Below are 6,893 nucleotides of genomic sequence, written 5' to 3'. Positions count from 1 at the left end.
TTACTAGTATCACATGTCCTCTTAATATTTTACTGTAAAAACTTTTATTTAAATCCAAATTTAATCCAGAATCTCATTTTATATTGTTGTGGTCAGTCTTTTAGGAGATGGGTAAATAGAAGAACTGATCATTTACAGCAGCAATCTTCTGTTCAGATTTATTTTCTGTCTGATGCAGAACTTCAATCATTCTTAGATAGTTTATTAGATGTTGAAACTAAGATGTGTTGCAACATATGCTTATTATGAATTTAATCTCAAGATGTTAACTTACGATCACTTTTTCTCAAAAAAGTTTTGTACGATATCTTAATATTCCATTTTTCCATGAATCTTCATAGATCTTGGGCATCTTAAATAATGAATGATTTCTTTGGTTTACTAAAAAAATTTTCTATTTTCATTTCTTTTTGTCTGAGCTTGAATCCACTGACTGGATCTATGCCAGAACCCCTACCTAAGGCTCTGTGTCAATCCCCAAATGCATGTTTTTGTGGGAAGGCAGAGGACATGGTGGGTTTTCTGGGTGGTGAAGAATCATAAGCCATCATGAATTCGTACAGATTTTTGTAGAAAACATTTCTAGTGGCTTCTGTGCTCATAAGCAGCTACAGAAAACACAACAAAAACTCGTACATGTGGTTGTTCAGAGCAAAATAATGTTCACTTTACATCAGCATCATCATCATTTTGATCAACTACACTGGAAAGGCGCAGGGTGTGTCTTGCAGTTTGACAAGTCAGGTCACATGTTACTATTGTTATTATTGCCTTCTTTTGTTCTTTAAACATCACTGAAAGCCATATACTGTGAATAGATGATGCTGTGCCCTGCATCGTCACTGTTTAACCCTATTACAAAACATAAAATTTGTAGAAATAACATGCAAAATGTGGCACAAACTGTAGACCAGGGGTGCCCAAAGTTTTTGCCTCCGAGGGCCAAAGTGAAATTGTCCCAGTGAGCCACGGGCCAAACACAGCGATTTTAAGGGTGAAACACAAATAAATGTAAATTATAATTCTTTTAACTATTGTACATGCATGCAAACACATTCTTCTTCTGTGCAAATAACACACTACTAACATCACTATGGAAAAGTAACAATAAAGCCACAGGTAGTAGGACATCAAACAAAATTACAGGCACTAATTCTAACAAAGCATAGTGCAAAATGTAAACAACAAACAATGCATGTTCCACCAGGCAAATTGCTAACACTAGTGAGACACATGAAGCAGATCTTTGGACATTACTAGCCTGTCAATGTTCGGTTGCATTTGGCTCACTGACAAGGTAAGTATGTCATTGAGGTGTGAATCAGTCAGGGTACCTCTGAGTCTGGACTTATTGAGATTCATGATACTGAAAGTCTGCTCACAGATGTAAGTGCTGCCAAACAGTGAAAGCATCACCTGTGCATGTTTCTTAATGTGTGGGTACCTCTGCAGTGAGACCTGAGTGTAGGGATCCTTCAGATTCAGTGACATAAATCTGTTTTTTAGCTCTGTATCACATTGAAACTCTATCAGTTCCATTTGAATGTGGTCTGGGACAGAGTCAGGGCTAACACTGAAGGGTTGAGAGAATAGGTCCATGTCTCCAGCACTTTTTCTGAAGTCCATAAAACACACAACAAACTCCCTGTTTAGGTTGCTGACAAGTTCTGCGTCTTCAGGTGGCTTCTCCTCTACCAGTTTGACTTCTCTCAGACTGGGGAAGAGAGCCACTTTTCCAGGGGCAAATAAAATAATCTAAGTTTTTCCCACAAACCAGTAAGTTTGCCATATAAACTTAAATTTACAAACAACATGTGGCTCCATGAAAGACAGCATCTTTACTGATCAGCACCACCAAGAGCGCACAATTACAGTGGGGCAGAAAGGAGCTGTATGTACTTAATCAAGACAAGTGCCGACAGAGCGAATGGAACCCCAACGCAAAGCCGACAAGTTTGGAGGGGACTTATTTTCTGATGTTGACTGCCGAACAATATGCTCCAAATATCATAGCTAGGCTACTTCTACTTGCCAAAATCTGCATGTAAACATATTCAACTATTTGTTTTGATGATTTTATTCTAATTAGGTAAAATCTTTGTTTTGGCTCACCTGCAGACAGCTGTCGGGAGAGTAGTCCCAGCTTCATTTGAAAGGCCTTCACATGGTCAAACAGCTCCGTGATAATCTGCTCCTTGCCTTGAAGCTGAACATTCAGTGCGTTGAGCAGGTCTGTGATGTCCACCATGAAAGCCACGTCACAAATCCATCTGTCATCTGTAGGGATTTGGATGTCACTGCCCTTGGTTTTCAGAAAGTCCGCGATGGCATGGCGCAGCTGAAAAAATCTTTTGAGCACTTTCCCTCTGCTGAGCCAGCGAACGTCTTGGTGGTAGAGAACATCACTGTATTGCGCATCAACTTCTTCCAAAAGGGCTCTGAACTGGCGGTGCGAAAGAGCCTTTGATGTATGCAGTTTATTGTTTTTAATGACATCGCACACTACGTCTCCAAGCCCAGTTGATTTGGCACACAGCTGTTCTTGATGCAGGATACAGTGGTATTGTGCCAGTTTCCCTCCACATTCAGCAACTTTCTGAGCAACAAGTGTGGCAAGGCCTGCTTTTTCGCCAATCATGGCAGGGACACCGTCTGTTGTTAACCCGACCATTTTTTTCCAGCTCAAACTGTACCTGTCCAGTACTCGTCCAACTGCTGCAAACAAATCCTCGCTTTTTGTTGTTCCATGTAGTGTCTCAACTCCAGCCAGCTCCTGTGAGATTTCCATGGTGTCACTCACTCCTCTGATGAAAACTAAAAGCTGCGCTGAATCCGAAATGTCTGTGCTCTCATCACATACAAGTGAAAAAACAGTAAATCCAGATGCTTTGGTTTTAAATTGTTCCTTTATGTCCCGACTCATGTCTTCAATACGGTGGGTCACCGTGTTGCGGGAGAGGCTGATTTGAGTGAAAACCCGTGTCTGAGATGGGCAGACCAACGAAGCTGCTGTGGACAGACAGTCTTTAACAAAATCCCCAGTTGAAAAGGATCTTCCAGTCCTTGCAATCAGAGCTGAAATTTCATAGCTGGCCCGTGTCACGCTGTCCTGGATAGCTGAGGGCCGTGCAAGGGCACTTTGCTGTGAACGGAGTTTAGCTAGCAGCTCACTGGACTTCTTCTTTCGCGTCTCTCCTTGGTACTTAGAAAATGCTGCATGTTTTGTGTCATAATGACGACGTATATTGTACTCTTTTTGTACAGCCACAGACTGTTTACAGATAAGACAGACTGCCTTAGAATTAACATCTGTAAAAAAATATTTCTCTTCCCATGCAGTGTTAAAATGCCTCTTGTCTGTATGCCACTGCCTATGGCGCTCCATGTTTATGGTTCAGCCCACAAATTTAACATTACATATGCAAAGGCTCATGGGGGATCTTTGATATGAATAGCAGCACCATGAGTGAGGTGTATAGTCCCATACAGCCCTTTATAAACTAGTGGAGCCCTGGTGTGTTTTCAGCTAAAAGAAGATTACCAACCAGAGCTGGTTGATCTTTCATAAGTTGTAAATTTTGGTTGCTCTTTCAAGAATGACATAAAAGGAAGAAGTTTGATATCTATTTGGCGGGCCAAACCAAACAGTCAGGCGGGCCAAATCTGGCCCGCGGGCCCCACTTTGGGCACCCTAGACCATTCGTACAAAATGCCATGAGAACATAATGATATATGATGTATAATGATTGCACTGAAGGGAATAGCACATGATATATCTGGATGCATGCACAGCTAGTCCCTTCATATTTTTAAGGAAAATAAAAGAGCTGACAGAGGAGATTTGATTAAATATTTTCTACTCAGCTTTGGCCTTTTAAAAATTGGTGCATAAAATCTGATAGGTTGGAGTGTAGCTATGATAATTAATGAAATCTAACATGTACCAAACTGCCTTGACAGGTAGAAAGAAGACATGGGGAGCAACCAATTTTAAGTTTATTGCCAAAAAAATAAAATAAAATAAAATAAAATAATACAATTTGATCTAAGATTAAAAATCCAACATCAGTGTCTCAATAAATCTAGTGTCCTTTATAATTTTTGATAAATCTTTAACTGTTAAATTTGGTCTCCTGTAAATCACCCTGCACTGAAATCAATGTCCTACAGCTAAAAACATAAGCATTGTGGTGGTTAAAACTCTGGATTCAAACAAATGAGTTGAAACAGAGAGACACTCAAGTGGGTTTTTTATTGCCACATTAAACAGAATGACAAGCACACCACAGAACAAGTATAACATTCTAAAAAGCATGAAAGAGACCCAACTGGACTCTTCAACACAGACATGACACTACCCACCTGCCTGGCCCGTCTCACATCACAAAATATTTCATGTAAACAACAAACAATGTGTAGCAAAATTAAATTTCTCTGAATTGGATTTTGTTTATCAGGATATCTATCTTAAATTCAAACAGACATTAGAAAGAGAAATATGTCTTAGCAGGTAAGCTTATGTCTGGAAAAAGAAAAGCGGGATCAGGCCATTAAAAGCTCCCCTCAGGACAGATAATGTCTAAACTGTAGTTTGACTTCAGCTCCTTGTTATAAACGTCTAGAAACAAAGTTTTTGTAGTGCAATTATACTTTTCTTGTGTTTCTCAATATCAACTTGTTTTTCAGCAATTAAAACAGCCTAGTTTTGCTCAGGGGGGCGATTTGCTCTGTTTTATTAGTGAACAAGGTTTGTGACCTTTCAGGCAGCAGACCTGTAGTAAAACATTAAATGATAATAATGAGACACTTTTGTGACCTTTTGGTGAGTAATGGAAAGGGCAGACTGAAAAGTACAGAGAAACATAAATGGGAGCTGGCCGGTGAATCAGGCTCTGAAACAAAATTCAGAGTTTTTTTTTGTGCTGTGGGGACAGAGAGATGTAGGCTGAGGTCCACAGACGTGTTACATTTCACATCTGCTGGCATTTTATTGTCCTTAGAACATAATTGTAGTAAATGGTCTGTTTTTATTTAGCGCTTTTACTGTGGCTGGAATAATACCCAAAGCGCTTCAAATTATACATCACATTCACCCACACATTCACACACTGACTCGGAAGCTGCCATGCAAGGCGCTAACCACGATCCATCAGGAGCATTTTTTGGGGTTCGGCGTCTTACTCAGGGACCCCTGACATGAGCTTGACAGGCCGAGGATCGAACCAGCAACCCTCTGGCTACGAGACGACTACTAAACCCACTGAGCCACTCCGCCCTGTAGTATTGCAACTCCTAGGCATCCTAAAATCTTTTCTATTCTTTCCTAAAGAGAACCTTTATGGAAGATGAGTGTGGCCAAACATAGAATATTTTTAATATCAATATTTTGAGACAACAAGTTAATTATCTAATAATTTATGATGTTATCTCAAGATAATGGTTAAATCAGCTTAAAAACTATGATAATCAAAAAGGTCTTTCTTTGTTGACGAAAGCATTGCCAGGTAGTGAGCACAGTAAACAGACATACCTTAAACCACTGTTACTGATCCTAACCCATTGTAACAATTACCAGCTAAATTAGGTGAAAAGACAGATCATGGCATTCGATAATTGGCCCTAAAGGCAACATGTTAAATGAGAAGAGCACAGGCCCCAGAATGGATCCCTGTGGATACTGTTGCATTGTAGAATCTTACACCCTCTCTATTTTAAAGAAAGCAAACTTAACTCCTGTACTTACATTACTCTTGTAGGTATTACATATAAAATAAGTTAATTAATAATTTAATAAATTAAAAGATTTCATCTGTGTTAAAATGCAATACTTGTTATATTCAGCAGCACATTTTACAAATAGTGTGTGTAGTACCCTTTAATATGTTGCTGACAATCAAATTTTATTGAAAAACTTATTTTGTTTCCTCAGTAATTTGTTCCATTTCCAAACTCAAATGCCAAGGTTTTGCATATGAGGCACGATAATACTAATCCAATCTTTCTTATTTACTTTATATTGTCCAGCAGTTCTGGAGTGATTCCTGGAGAAAAAATTATTGGAGAACATTCATTCAGGGCCAGAGATGATGCACAGTAATTACATCCATAACGTTGTCTCATAGAAGATGTGGTACATATTGCTTACATGGGTTTTCTTTAATTACTGTACATTTAATCAGTGTAATGTAACTCAACAAAGTCCTCTTTTGAGTGTGTTTCATTTCAGTTTAAAATCAGTGACATATTCTTTTTACCATCACTCAGTGTTTATTGTGCATGGCTTGCTATGCGCTATTACATTTCACTCCTGGTGTAAACTGATTAGCTTGTTTGCCTCCTTAGAAGAATAATGCACTGTAGTAAATATAGTGACCATTGTTCCCTTGTTTAACTAAAATAGCACCACGCTGCTGCTTAATGGCAAAAGGAAAAAATGTTTTTATTCACTGCATTAATTTCTTCACTAAATATATCAACATATTCTTACTTGTTTTAGACTCTTTATAGAAAGATTACCACTGGCGAGACATAGATAATCTTAAAAATTTTAATTCTTTTGAAGAGAAATTATTCTTATCACTGCCAAACGGACTTGTATCTTAACTGAAATGTGAATATTCTATGAAGTGAAACTGTCTAAGAGGTGCATCAGCTTTATCCTGCAGAGAGTCATAGTGAAACTGGAACCAAACCAAGACTTACATGATAATCAGATAATTTGATAGATGATGCACCATGTTTCATCTCCACATTTACCTTTGCTGCATCTGACTGGAAGCAGCAGCTGTATCCTGGAGGAGCATGTGATGTATAAACAAACACACTCCCTCAATGCAAACAGCATCCTTTGGCAGATAGAAGAAGCTATAGAGGAATGTTGTAACTCTGTTGTC

This window comes from Melanotaenia boesemani, chromosome 1, assembly GCF_017639745.1.
Source record: "Melanotaenia boesemani isolate fMelBoe1 chromosome 1, fMelBoe1.pri, whole genome shotgun sequence".
Lineage (NCBI taxonomy): Eukaryota > Metazoa > Chordata > Actinopteri > Atheriniformes > Melanotaeniidae > Melanotaenia > Melanotaenia boesemani.
The sequence above is the reverse complement of the archived record's forward strand: the minus strand, read 5'-3'. Positions refer to the sequence as shown.